The sequence below is a fragment of the Phalacrocorax aristotelis genome, chromosome 2 (genome assembly GCF_949628215.1).
Source record: "Phalacrocorax aristotelis chromosome 2, bGulAri2.1, whole genome shotgun sequence".
Classification (NCBI taxonomy): Eukaryota; Metazoa; Chordata; class Aves; order Suliformes; family Phalacrocoracidae; genus Phalacrocorax; species Phalacrocorax aristotelis.
In genome coordinates, this window is record NC_134277.1 from 62532073 (window position 1) to 62546033 (window position 13961).

Consider the following 13961-nt stretch of genomic DNA (forward strand, 5'->3'; position numbering starts at 1 on the left):
TCAGCTCTCTTCTCTTTGGGTTTCCAAGTTTCCTCTTCTGCAGAAAAGGACACAGTATAAATCAGTGCTTCCACGCCCCCGATGCATCCTGAGAAGTTCAAGACACATTTACTTGACTGTCATGCTGTAAAAGATGTCTGTAACTGAACAGCAGAGTGAATTCATTACCTATTCTCAAACTTTTGAATATCAGTGTTCTAGCAGAGGCATCTTAAAATAGATTTGGAGGAACTGGGTCTATCAGTTTTGGTTTTCCTCAAGGAAAAGAAGAGATGAGAAGTCAGTTCTGAATATTTGTGTTGTGATAACATCTGGCATGTTATGATTTAGGTCAAAACAATATGTCTTCTAGACAGCTAAAAAAGAAAATTAATTAAATGGCTTTTAACATTATTATTATTTATTTGTACCATTCCAATGTTCTAGTTGAGTACTTGGCCCCTATTATGCCAGGCGCTTGACTTCAAGTGACTTAAGTCATTTTACTTCATAAAATGAGTTGATCTCATGCATGAAGGAGTTCAGGTATACACTGAGTAGCCAACTTGGGGTCGTTGCTGGGCTGTCAGCTTATTTTCTCTGCATAAATCTTCCCGTGTTTCTCCTCCTGCCCTCCATTGCATGAACTCTGCGTTCAAAGAGTCTGAATGCACAAATGGATTATTTCTGCAGGATGAGGAATAGATTAAGGGAGAAAGGGTCATTGTACAGGAGGAGCTATTCTTAGATAACTCGTAGGTCTGATATTATCTTGTAAGCTTTTCCTTGAGAAGTCACAAATCATGACTAATGAGCTGTGTTTGAAATATCCCAAACTGACTGGAGTTGTAATATGGGAATGTGTATGTGAAGGTGATTTTTATGAGCTAGTCAAAAGCAACCTCTCCAACTGGCAGTTGTACTGGCTCATCCACTTCAAGGGGAGCTCATCTGGTCATTTTGACTGATACGCAAGTAAGAGGCAGGAAGAGGAGAGAACTGAAGTCAGTATTGTTACTTTGACAGTATAGGAATGGCTATTGTCAGGTTTGAAATCCCTTTGCAGAAATGAAATAGTATACATGTGGAAATGTCAACCCCTTCTGAAAGACTTTTCACTGTTCCACCTTACTGGAATGATTACTTCCATTGCTTTAGTGCTTTGACCCTACTTCTAATTACTGTCATCTTCTAAATATGACTTGGTATGTGTGAAAGGGTTTGCAAAGCTTAACTAATCAAGCCAATGTCTCATATGGCTCTGCTGCTTGTTCTGGTATTAAAAAAAAACCAAACCAGTATCTATTTTCTCAAAACCAAAGTAGAATCAAGAATTAGAAGGGGACAGAGAGTCATGCTGCTAGTAGGTAACTATGGTTATAGCTTTTTTGACTAGTGCTATCACTTCCCTTTGTATATAGATTCTTCAAATGCAGCTAGGCAGCTTGTCAGCTAACCTTCCAAAAGAGATCACAAGAATGTTATTACAACTTTCTTTAATGGGGGTAACCAAGAGCATTTTCAGACTCAAATGCCAATTTCCCGTCTGGATTAGTCCTTGACTCTGGCACCTGTATGCAAATATATTCAGAGGTTATTTGTTCATAATTAGAAGGGAATTATATCTGTGGGTTCTACAAGGTGGTGACCCTGTCCTTGACATGTCAAGCACTCTCAACTTCCATTAATTGGTACTTCAGGGAACTCATTACCACAAACCTGATCCAGTGCAGTACCTGCAATGAAAAGGGTGTCTTTTTAAAGACAGTAGCAAATGAGTTTTTATTTATAGAAGGGGCAAGTATTTAAGTAAATAGGAATGAAGAAGGAGTTTCCTTAACTATTCAGTCCCCCTCCTACTTCCTCCACTATTGTTAGCAGTTAGAAAAGATGGGTTTCAGCCTTGTCACTAGCAAAACCAGAGAGAGGTTGGGGAGGACCAAGGAGTATGGGGCAAGAAGTAACAAAAAATGCACAAATGTGTAGTGATTTCAAATTAACTAACTGTAGCTCAGACATAGATCACTTCCTAGAGAATAATGACCACAGCCCGAGGCAAAGCTAGGCATATTAGCATCAAGTCTGCCATTAACTCTCCAGGAACTACACCAGTCTGAAGTCATTAACAAAATTATAGCCAGTTATTTGGTGAGAGAGGGATTATTAGTCAGGCAAGAGGAACATTTTCCTTGTGGTGCCATTATTTCTACTAAGCAGCACAAAAATTATATTCATTTCATGACCCTGCTTCTGTATTGGAACATCTACAGAGAAAGAATGGATTACACAGCAGTTATTAGAATTTCTTTCAAAAGCTCAGGGAATTTTTAGCGTTGCTGCAGTGGGACCAGGAGCAGCTCCTAAATTTTGCACATATTGTCAGGGTTGTGCAACCCTGTTCTCAGTCTTCTGTTCTTCAAATACTTAGCTTCCCTCTGTACTGAACAGTTCTGTTATTCCAATGTATGGCTGCCAAAAGATTCCCATTAGCCTTAGCAGTATGTGCTAACAGGCTGTTTCTTATTATTCAGATAATCTGGACATAACAAAAATTATGTTTTTAGAAGAAAAATGTCAGCCAGCTCATTCTGCTTGGGCTGACAAAAAATAAGAAGTATTAAATAGGATAGATCAATCTATGCCAGTTTTGAACAGAACTCAGTCAACAGTGTTTTGTGAGAGAAATAATAAATTGCATTTAATGTACATCTTTAAATGGCACAATCTAAGAGCCAAGCAAAAGTAAGAAGGAATGTACTTTTCTATAACACTTCACATTTTTCAAAGTCTGCACAAATAGTGATGCTTTTTGGCAAGGAATTTAGAGGTAGCGTCCAGTTCTAAAGACTGAAGAAACTAAGTACTCTCTTCTGGAGAAGGTGAAATGGTACCTCAGCTATGCAGAGCAGTACCTAGACCCTCTGACACCAGTGGAATGATGTGGAGTGGTGGAGTGATGAATACTAGCAGAATCACATGTAGCTTGAGGTTGGAAGGGACCTCTGGAGGTCATCTGGTCATCTGTTCAAAGAGGGCCACCTAGCACCGGTTGCCCAGGACCATGTCCAGATGGCTTTTGAATATCTCCAAGGCTGGAGATTCCACCACCTCTCTGGGCAACCTCTCCTAGTGCTCAGTCACCTTCACAGTAAAAAAGTGTTTCATGACATTCAGAGGAAACCTCCTGTGTCTCAGTTTGTGCCCACTGCCTCCGGCCTTGTCACTGGGCACCACTGACAAGAGCCTGGCTCTGTCCTCTTTGCACCCTCCATTCAGGTACTTATAGACATTAATGAGATCCCCCTGAGCCTTCTCTTGTACACACTGAACAGTCCCAGCTCTCTCAGCCTTTCCTCAATGGAGAGATGCTCTAGTCTTTTAATCATCTTTGTGGCCCTTCACTGGACTCTCTTCAGTATGTCCATGTTTCTCTTGTACTGGGGAGCCCACGACTCCAGGGGTGGCCTCACCAGTGCTGGGTAGAGGGAAAGGATCACCTCTCTTGGCCCACTGGCAATACTTCACCTAATGTGACCCAATGTGGCCTAATGTGGCCCAGGATACTGGTAGCCTCCTCTGCTGCAAGCTCACATTGCTGGCTCTTGTTCAACTTGGTGTTCACCGGGACCCCCAGGTCCTTTTCTGCCAAGCTGCTTTCCAGCTGAGTGGCCCCCAGCATATACTGGTATGTGGCATTGTTCCTTAACAGGTGTGGGACTTTGCATTTCTCCTTGATGAACCTCGAGACGTTCCTGTATGTCCATTTCTCCAGCCTGTCAAGGTTGTGCTCAATGGCAGCACGCCCCTCTGGCCCATATCAGCCACTTCTGCCAACTTTGTGTCATTGGCAAACACCCTCTGCCCCGTCATGCAGATCACTAACAAAGACATTAAACAGGACTGGACTCAGTATTGACTCCTGGGGTACACCACTAGTTACCAACCTCCAACTAGACTTGGTTCCACGACCCTCAGGGCCCAGTCATTCAGCTAGTTTTCAATCCACCTCACTGTCTGCTCATCCAGCTCCTATATCAATACCATGAGGGACTATGAGGATCTTATGGGAGACAGTGTCAGAGGCTTTACTCTTTACTGAAGGCCCAGTAGATGCCAGCCACCGCTCTCCCTTCATCTACCAAGTGCATCAGTTTATTGTAGAAGGTTATCAGGTTGGTCAAGCATGACTTCCCCTTGGTGATGCCATGCTGACTATGCCTGAGGAGTTTGTTGTCCTTCATGCACCTGGATAGGTTTTCCAGGATAAGCTGCTCCATCCCCTTCCCAGAGACTGAGGTGAGGCTGACCAGCTTATAGTTCCCTGGCTCCTCCTTCTTGCCTATATTGAAGATAGGACTGACATTTTCTTTCCTTCAGTGTACAGGCACTTCTCCCACTGCCATGACTGAGCAAAAATTATCCAGAGTGGCCTTGTTATGACATCTGCCAGCTCCCTCAGCACTCCTGGGTGCTTCCCATCAGGGCCCACGGATTTATCGCAATAAAAGCTACTATATGTTGGTTGACTCTGGTACCAGCAACATTTTATGCCAATAGCAGTAAAGAGCTCTGCCATGGTGGAGCTGATACCCTGGCTGTCCTAATCAGGTTCCAGATCTGAATACAGCATGAGTATGAGGGAAGTGGAATAAAATAAGCCTGAATCTCATTGTGACACACATATGGGTGAACTGTATAGTTAAGCCAGAAATTGAAAGTTCCCCAAGACAATCATAGCCTCATTACATTGTCAAAATTCCTTTAATTCCTCTGTTCCTCTTTTAAGTAACATTATTACTGAGATACTTTTAAAAACTATTCTGAGCTTTGTTTAGACAAAAACTGTGTGAATGTAATTCCCGTCAAGAACTAAGAACTGAATCTCCACGACACATTTATCCAAGACCTGTAACTACCCTGGGTCACAACCTGAGACCAGCATGTGCAATAAACTAATTCCTGTGGATTGTTTTGGAGAAAACTGAACAAGCTTCACACGTCAAAAAGAAACACTCTGGCCTTTCTCTTACCTCTCTCCACTACCTCCTTTAAACTCTCCTTTTGATACACCAGAAATAAAACCTAACCAAAAGAGTTTTCCTCCCAAAGAGGCCAGTGTTAAATGGCTTCAGAGAAGATGTCATTATCATGGTCTGCTATTCAGCTGCAGGAACACCTCCTTTCCTGTTCTGCTATTCGATTATGGGGGAAACACTGCTCTTTCACCCCAAGCCAAAAATGTGGGAGGTCGAAAAAGGACAGACAGATGTGACAGACTTAACAACTTCACTATGTCTGAGAAACATAATGAAAAGACATGTGTTTTATAATCCCGGTATACGTGTCTGGAAAGATTAGAAAGAAAAGGGGGTTATGCTAAAACATTTAAAGTGCTCCCCATATAGTTATGTCCTTAACTCTTCCACCCCAAATAAAGCCTCACTCTGAAAGTAAATAAGCTAAGGGTATCATCTTTTGTCAAAAGCCGCTTTACAGTGGGACTCACACAGCAGAAAGAGAAAGGCAAACCTCTGCATAAATGCAGATCTGAATGAGAATTGTTCAGGTTTTGTGTTTGCTCTTAAATCAGCTTAGCTATTCATGAAAAGTAAGAACACATACTTAAAACTTGCTTTGTTATAATGATTAAAACATTAGCCAGAAGCTCTGGTGCTACCTTGAAAAGAAAAGAAAGTTTAAAAAGCCCGAACATGTTACATAACTGTGCTGGATTTCCAAGAAAAACACACAGCCATGCACCAGACAGTTAATGCCTGCAAAATTCCAGATTTTTAAAAAAATGCCCTCTGGGCCAATTTAATATTTTCCAGACCCTTCCCCCCCATCCCCCACCCCACCCTCCTGCTTGTTAAAAAAAAAAAAAAGGCAAAAAAAAAAGCAGTGAAATACCAGGAAATGGTCCTCAGCTGTGGTAATCTTTTCATTTGCCCAGTGTCTGAGCTTTTGCGCTGTTCCCCATTCCCTCTGCCCCAGTCTTCTGGTGCTTTTGGCATTTCAGGGGCAGGTAGGTGACTTGGGCTTGCTCTCTGCCAGGCTTTTGTTATTTACAGCCAAATTCGGCGCTGCAGGCTGCCTTCGGGGGGGAAAAAAAAAAAAAAAGACCAAAACCAAAACCAACACCACATGCAAAGAGCAGCTCTGCAGAACTGGGGACAGTTTATGCAAGCTGCTCCCTCTAAGTATTCAATAAACTTTCCCCTTGCAAGGCTGTCTCCCAACTCCTAAACATATCATCAAAACCACCCTTTCTCCTAAGCATACGATCAAAAACACCCTTTCCAAAGACATTTGCTTGCTTACAGCAAAGGAAAAAAGGAAAGCTGTGTTTGATATGTTTATCCTGTTATTTTTAAAGAAAAAATATTTAGTTCTACACAAAGGTACTTAGCTTTATGATCTCCCATGGATTGTTGAACAGGTGATAAGATACGCAGGTCCAGAGCAGCACAGCTAATTAAGTCTTACTAATGCATGGGATTAAGTACAGAAGATGAGGAAGGAGAGAAAAGTGAGATTTTGAAGTAAATCAAAAGTAGCTTTTAATGGACAAAGTATATGCATTGTACAGCAGGCCCCAAACTGTGAGCGCTTACATGTGTGCATAATGCTGCTCTTGAAGCAGGTTCCAGTGAGAGCAATCCTGGTAATTTAATTTGTGTGTGTATCCATGTGTCTCTTTTGCAAAGCTGTCAGGCAGTCTCCTTGATGTGGACAGCAGACAATGGGGTCTGATTAACTGTGAAGGCTGTATCCTTAACCTTTGAAAGTCACTATTCCCCTGCTTTTAGTCACATTGGAGTATAGTAGCAAATTTGTCTGTGTTACTTTTTCTTGCCACGGGTCTGCTCTCAAGAATCGGAAATCAAAAGGCTGGGAGAAGCCTTGCCCTCTCCAAGCTTTGCCATCTTCAAGTGGATCCCAGCTTAATGCCAAGTCTTCACCTCTTTCACTTTCCTGGAAAGGCAGATGGAGGAAAGAGAGCCTGATCCACGCCAGACCAAACGGTGCACACTCATCACCTCAGTCAGCTGGTTCTGGAGCCTCAAGCCACACAACACTCTACCAGTACTAACTAGTTTTTATGTGAATGCACATGTACTGGCTCAAGGGATAAAATTTCTGTCCCCTCCAATTTTACCCTTGTCTTTTCCTACCTTTGTAGTTTTGCATCTAAGTCCCTTTGACTTATGCAAATCAATGTGGTTGTATTGTCTGTTCCTATAATCCATAATGCTCCTGAATTCTCCTAGATCTCTTTCCTGCCAAATTCAAGGTCAAAAAACTTTCATTGCAGACACAAAAACTCAAAGTCAGTTGACATAAGGGCATCAGGGAAGACTGTAGCAGGCTAGGTTAAAGATGGATGTGCTGAGCTGAAATCAGTCCATATCTTTTAGCTGCTTCAAATTTAATAAATTCCTAGTGCAGCTAATATGTTACAAAAGAAGTTTTACAGAAAAATGAGAAAAATAATGGGAATATGCTTCAAAGTCATACAAACAAGCCCCACACTCCCATCCCCCCATAATCTTAGTACTGCAAAAAACTCCAAACTGATCTGAAGACTGAGGGGGGATCTTATCAATGCTTATAAATATCTAAAGGGAGGGTGTCAGGACGATGGGGCTGGACTCTTTCCAGTGGTGCCCAATGACAGGACAAGGGGCAATGGGCACAAGGTGGAACACAGGAAGTTCCACTTAAGTATGAGACAAAACTTCTTTCCTGTGCGGGTGCCAGAGCAGTGGCACAGGCTGCCCAGAGAGGCTGTGGAGTCTCCTTCCCTGAAGACATTCAAAACCCGTCTGGACGTGGTCCTGTGCCCCCTGCTCTAGGTGTGCCTGCTCAAGCAGGGGGATTGGACAAGATGATCTCCAGAGGTCCCTTCCAACCCCTACCATTCTGTGATTCTGTGATTCTGTGATTGTGTAACTGCAGCCTGGGGCATTTACCACTACTAGAGCAGCAATGCCAACATTTCTTTAGTTACTTTATTCCCAACTAATCCATTGCAATTTCCAGGATATATTCAAATTTCCATTTGATAAAAGTTAAGTCATTATTTCCTCTACTTGGACACTGTCAAATAGCAAAATGTTTAGGCTTTTTGCACACGCTAAAAGTATATGAATAACCAATCAGGCTATGTGAAGAATGAGTTTTCTCTCTCATGCAGGCTATGTATAATTTCTAAATTTGCCTGAATTTAAAACAAAACAAAACAAAAAAACTACCATGCTCAAATATCTCCATTAAAAAAAGCCACATTCTTTTATATACATCTTGGGGGTGGGTCTCAAAGTATGTTTTTTTCAGCAAAAACAAACACTCTCTTGTGGTTTTGATTTTTTAATCCCCAATGCTGAAGTCAATGAAAGTGAAAAGTCTCTCCAAAAATAAGAATTTAAAGTGTTGATCTAAAAAATGTCCAAAGTCAGAACTGTAGTTCCCAAATCAAAATTCCAGAGGAAATTACCTATGTTTATGAAGCATTTAATTTAAAATGTAACCATCTGTCCTCACACAGCAGGACTTTGTCAAAGTTTTACCTTCTAACTTTGTACAGAATATTTTATTGCCTTAAAATTTTAAGGGTAAAAAGACTGATTAAAAATCCTTGATTACAGGGAAAATAAATTTTTGCAGCCAGATTGTGTCTAGATCTAAAACAAAGAAATAATTAAGATTTTGAAAAATTTACATATTTTCCCCCAGCTGGTGTAAGACATAGGTACTAATTTTGTTGAATGTTACTGCGTTCCAAGAAGAAATAGTTGCAAGTGTCCATAAAAATTCCTTAATGCATCTAATTTTAGTCTGGCAAGCTTCACGTTAGGGGGTTGCATCCTGCATCCCTTGTTCCCCCAAAAGCTCATTGAAGTTTCCCTGCAATGCTGAATGACCAGATTCTCAGAATGTTTAGATATCTGGCTGAGTGCAAATATTAAGCAACATATGGAAGTGAGTTTGTATTTCTTTGTTTAGTTGTCATCAGAGATAGATTGGGGTCAACCAACTAAGACTTATGTTCATTCCAATGGTTAATACAGACTATGTTTTTCCTGAATGCCTGTATTTAAACAAAGTAAAAAGAATCAAAGAAGGTAATAAAGCCACTAAGCCTGTAGAAAATAGTCTTGCTGCATCTCTTCTTACAGTATCTTCTGAAAATGTGTTTGGAAAGTAGGGAAACAATTATAATAAAAAAAAAGAAAGATTAATTGCAAAAGATGAGAAAAAAGTTTTTAAGTATTCTGTTTCCTTTTCAATAGTTGGTCAATTCAGTTCCATTAGTGACCATAAGTAGATACTTGTAAAACTTGTACCACGAACGAGGGCTTAGACCCTCTGAAAATTGGACCGCTTGTTAAGACATCTAGTTTTATTCATCCCCAATTTTGCATGGAACCTGACCAGTGTCATTTCCTATTTTGTGAAGTTGGCTTACCACTGCAGTATCTTTCACACAGTAAATACAGTTAAGTTGAATTAATTAGTGTTTCCGCAACACTTCAAAAATTCAAAATTAAAAAAATACTCTGTAAAAACAAGAATTAATTATTCTTGCAAATCCATTAAGATGCATCCTTATGGATCTGAAAGTAGTTTTTAAATCTGTGTGGCCCAAGTGAGGGGGAGAGGGGATGAGGGGAAGGAGGTTCAAAGGGTCTATTTTTTGCTAGTTCCTTAAGACCTCCTTAAGTCCTCCTACCATTAGTGTGTGCAAACAACAGTGTATATACTTATGAACTAAAGCCTCTGTGAACACATCAAACGGAGGATGCTAGTTAGCATACTTTTCAGCAGTGTAAAGAGGAATCTGGTCCACATGGTTGCAAGCCTTCAGTGGCTGAAAAATCGTAGTTTCTGCTATTTTCTACGGGTGCAGTTTACAGTTTGGAGGGGGGCATGTGAATTTTTAAGCACATATACAGCTGCTGACAAAGGAGGACAATAATGCATTTTGATGTCCCTAGTGGATGACAGCAAGGAATAACTGGGTTCAAGCAACAGCAGTATAAATTTATGTCAGTCATTAGGACAAATTTTCTAATGATAAGGATACCCTGGACTGGACTAGATTGTCAGGGAAAGGGAGGCTACTGGAGCTCTTTAGAAACACATCAGATGAACATCTACCAGAAGCAGGACCCAGGTACTGCTGCTTGGACCCAGAGGCTGACCTACAGAGAGGAACCCCATCTCTGCCACATTATTTTATATTGCAGGTTGCACAAAATGCTCTTTCAGGGAGCACTAGAAAGATGGGATATATAGAGTATTCCCTCCCCACAGAATTATCCTTGTCCTTGTAAGGATAGCATAATCCAGTTCTCCCACTTCAGGTCTGGACATGAAAGGTCAGAGTTTTGTTCTCCATAAAACATAAGCATGAGACATGCAGTTAGACTATGAATATTAGCAAGTCATCATAAGATAGACTGGGCATCATTCACTATGCAGAGGTTGTTTATGGTGTAGTTTGGCTGAGCATTCCATTTAACACCCATTCCAAACCACTGAACCAAAAAGCAGAAGGTGAATGTTCTGTAGACAAAATATACTCCTATTAGAGCATGCCGCACCTGGATTTTTTCCCCACTGGAAAAGTAATATTTTACTGATGATTTTTCATCTCAGTACCTGTCCTACAAGCTACTCTAAATAGCCTTTAACATTCACTGTGCTTTTCTCACTTGGCAGCTTTGGAATCAGAAAAGAGATTTTTGGCACATCAGTACAGAAAGTATATATATATAGTAGGACTGAACAATACATTAGTAATTTGGGGGCAACTATGTAAAGGATGATACAGCACCCCAGGGGAAGAATGGTAAATACAGCTAAAGGGCACAGGAAGAGAACAATGCAAAGGAAGAGAATATAACCTGTGTGATTTTCTCTTTCCTTCCTTTCTACTTTGTTCTTAGATACGTGTAGTGTGTCCTGGAGAAACAAGGGGAGGCATCTGGCCACCTGCAGAAAGGCACCACCATACCTGTGCAATAATAAAGGTTTTCTTGGAGCCCAGGTGATAGCAATTTTGACTGTTGCCCAAACTGTAATACATATAATAATAAACCCTCTCCTGCTATGTCTTCAGCTGAGGTTAAATTCATTCTAGTGCAAGAGATAAAAAGCAGACAGCAGAGGCTTAAAGAACCCATCTGTCAACACTCAAGATATACCTACACAAGACATGAGAACTTCTGGTTTATAAAAATGACTATGTCATCTGGTCTTCTGCTGGAACACAAGTTCCAGCAGGTCACAGGAAGAATCTCATTTTGCAGATGCATGGCCGCACTGGATCTATGTTGCAATACTATCATCAACAAAACTTACTTGCAGACCTTTTGTTCTTCACAAAGAGCTAAGTTGTACGGCTACGTGCTCCAGACCACACACACGCAGTACCACCAGAGAGATTCCCCTCCTTGCTCCGAGAACCAGAATGAGCAAAAACAAGTTATGAAAGATTCATGTGGTGAAAAGTGGCAATGATTTCAGAGAGGGAAAAAGAAATATATGAGATTATAGCAATTCACAAAAGAATGATGCACTTTTGCAAGAATACCTTGGAGCCCAATGAAAGAACCAGTGTTATTTTGTTGGATTCTTCAGGCAAAACTAAAGCTGTCACTTTTGCCTTTTTAGTGCACAAAAGCACAGATATCCCAAAGGCCTGAATATTAACTATAGAAAGTTTTAATAATAAATTACATACTTGTGCTCATCTGTATAAATGCTTTGCAAGGTCAAATCTCAAAGGATGAAACTAAAGAGTACGTACTATAATAAAAACACAGTGTATAAGAACAATGGTCATCAAACTATGCAAAAATTTATTGTTCCCTTTAAAATAACTTGTAGAGGGGGAGTTAAGATCGGGACAGGCCCTTATGCTTATAAGCAGCTGTTCCTAATTTGCAAGAAACTGTCTTTTTAATTTCCTAAGTCTTTAATCTCCTAAACAAAACAAGAAGTAGTGAGGGTTTAAGTACTCAAAGCAATGTCTCTCCTTGCCTTTCTCCTCACATTTAGGTATTATTTTTTCTAAGTGAAACCATCAACCTTTTCTATCCTAAGTGAAAACTCCATGGGATGCTCTGGCAGGGAGAACAAGATCACTAAGCTCTGCCACATTGCCTCCTAAATTGTAGACCTGAATGTCCTTCTGGGCATCGCCTGCAGTCCAAGTTGGGATTAGGTCTGGAAGTTAGATAGAAGAAAATAGGGAGAGGGAAAAAGATTTAATTCCCCTACTTTACCATATGGAAGTTAAAGATGGAAAAATACCGTATCCCTATGGCTTGAATGGAAGTCAAGGGGTTGTGGTCATAGGGAATGGCCTTGCAAGGCTTTCTTCTTCTAAATGGTAAGGAGAGAAGAAACAAAGTTCCACAGGTTATATATCTTATGAAAGGCCAGAACCCCTCCCTGAGCATTCATTTAGCATACCAACTGTGCAGAGCTGCATTTAGCATCAACCACAGAGAGCTTGCTTTGATTTTTGTTATGCACATTTTCCCCTGAAGATGAAATTGGAATTTATGCTTTCATAATTTTTCCACAAGAAATACAAGAAGCTGACAGTACCTGCCATGCTTTTGCTAGCACAGATGATGTTAACATAAATGGAAAATGACGTTATCTAAGGCATAGCTGCTTGCTGTAAGAGACTCAGTTTGTATGATCTTACTCTCATGCCTGAAAAAGTCATGTTATCAGGTTAACATTATTAAATCACGTGAAGGTGGAATTCATCCCTTTATTAGTGTTAAGTTATGGATAGTGCAGAGCATATATAAGTGCCTAAACAGAATGCCAATAAATCTAAATATAGCAAAATTTGTTCAGGAGGCACTTTTCTCATAATCTCACATTATTAATTCTGTGCATTAAAACAATGTCCAAACAGAAAGTCAGAATGAAGGCTGATAATGCTAGGCACTGGACAAACCCTGCAAAGTAGCTAGCCCTCAAAAGCTTACAATACAAATTGACGAAGAGAGGATGCATGGGGTAAAGGATGGGATAAAAAAGCATGACTATGGCAGCACACTTTTGGTTTATTTTAGTGGTCATTTAAGACAGATTTAGTTAGCAGATTAAAGTTCAACCGAAATGACTGCATAAGAAACTGCATTTTCCCACTATCATGCCTAACTTAATTAACCACATTTCTCCATGCACATTTATTTTTTTATACTTGAATAAATACATCCAAAATTGTTGCAAAATGTTATTTGAAGCACATTTAAAATAAAATACCATATCAAAATTTGGCACAGCAAACCCAACTCTGTCACGTTGAAAAATCGTACTTCTGTACATGTGGAAGTTTTGTTGGGGCTTTTTTTTTTTTTGATGGTGGGAGGGTAAGGCAAGCCTGCATTTAAAAAGAGATTCCCATTGAGTCCTCTTTGATGAGGAAACTACTGGGCACATAAAATTGGCCTCAGCCCATCAATCCAGCCTGTCCAGATCCCTCTGAAGAGGGATCCCTCAAGCAGCTCAACACTCCCACCCTACTTGATATCATCTCCAAACTTATTGAGGGTGCACTCGCTCCCATCATCCAGATCACTGATATTAAATAGAACTGGCCCAAATACTGAGCCCTGGGGAACATCACTTGCGACCAGCCGCCAACGGGATTTAAATCCATTTACCACAACTCTTTGGGCCCAGCTATCAAGCCAGTTTTTACCCAGTGAAATCACATCTGAAAAATGAAGGTTATTTTGTTACCTTCATTACTTTTTTGAATCAGCCCGTTTCTTGCTTTCAGTAAATGCTTTGGTTTTTAAAATCTTTATTAATATTATATCCCAGCTTAATTATTTACTACTGGAAGAAGTCTGCACCTGTGTCTGAGCTTAGCCCTCTAGACACTGAGACTTAGGTTAATGTGTTTGCTTTGCCCTTGTCATTGATCAAAAAGCACACAAAGTTTG